Source organism: Microtus ochrogaster, chromosome 26 (genome assembly GCF_000317375.1).
Source record: "Microtus ochrogaster isolate Prairie Vole_2 chromosome 26, MicOch1.0, whole genome shotgun sequence".
NCBI lineage: Eukaryota > Metazoa > Chordata > Mammalia > Rodentia > Cricetidae > Microtus > Microtus ochrogaster.
Window position 1 is genome coordinate 12,801,405 of NC_022025.1, and position 724 is coordinate 12,802,128.

Consider the following 724-nt stretch of genomic DNA (forward strand, 5'->3'; position numbering starts at 1 on the left):
CGGGCGGCCCGGTGCGTAAGGCGGCGGCGGTGGCGCCGGGGCCCTGGAAGGTGCCAGGCTCGGATAAGCTGCCAGGCGCCCTGCAGCCCGGCGCCTCGGCCGCGGGCAGATGAGGGGGCCCCCAGGCGCCTCCACGCAGGCCACTCTTCCCGGCTTCCGTCTCACGGCGTTTTAATTTATTTTCACTGTCACACGCAGAGATCCACGCGAGACGCCGAGGCCCGGGAGCATCGGTGGGCCGTGCGACGCGCGTGGGCGGCACGGCGAGGGGTGCGCGCAGACCTAAACTGATCCTAAAGCCCCCCGGTTCCATGGTGGGAGCTTTGGCAGCTACGGAAGAACCAAAATCACGCAAACATCACAGAGAGACAGTGCGGTGTAGCTTTAGTTTCAAAAGAGAAAAAGAAGTCCCCCCCACTGCATGAAGGTTTCGGATGTCATCCAAACTATATCAAGAAACTGGACAAGTTCAGAGCAATCACAAACTGGAATATCGCCTTAAAAAAATAATCAAACTGCACGGAGCAAGTGGAAACTGAGACAAGATTATATCTTTTAATTGATCTAAAGTGTTGTAAATAAGTCGTTCTTGACATATCTAGACAGGGGTTAAAGGGTTTCTTTGAAACATTCAGAACTGTTCGCCCATGACGTTTCCATGGCTCACCCCCGGCATCTACCAACGGTATTAGCACCGTTCCCTGCCTACTGCGGGATGTTAGAT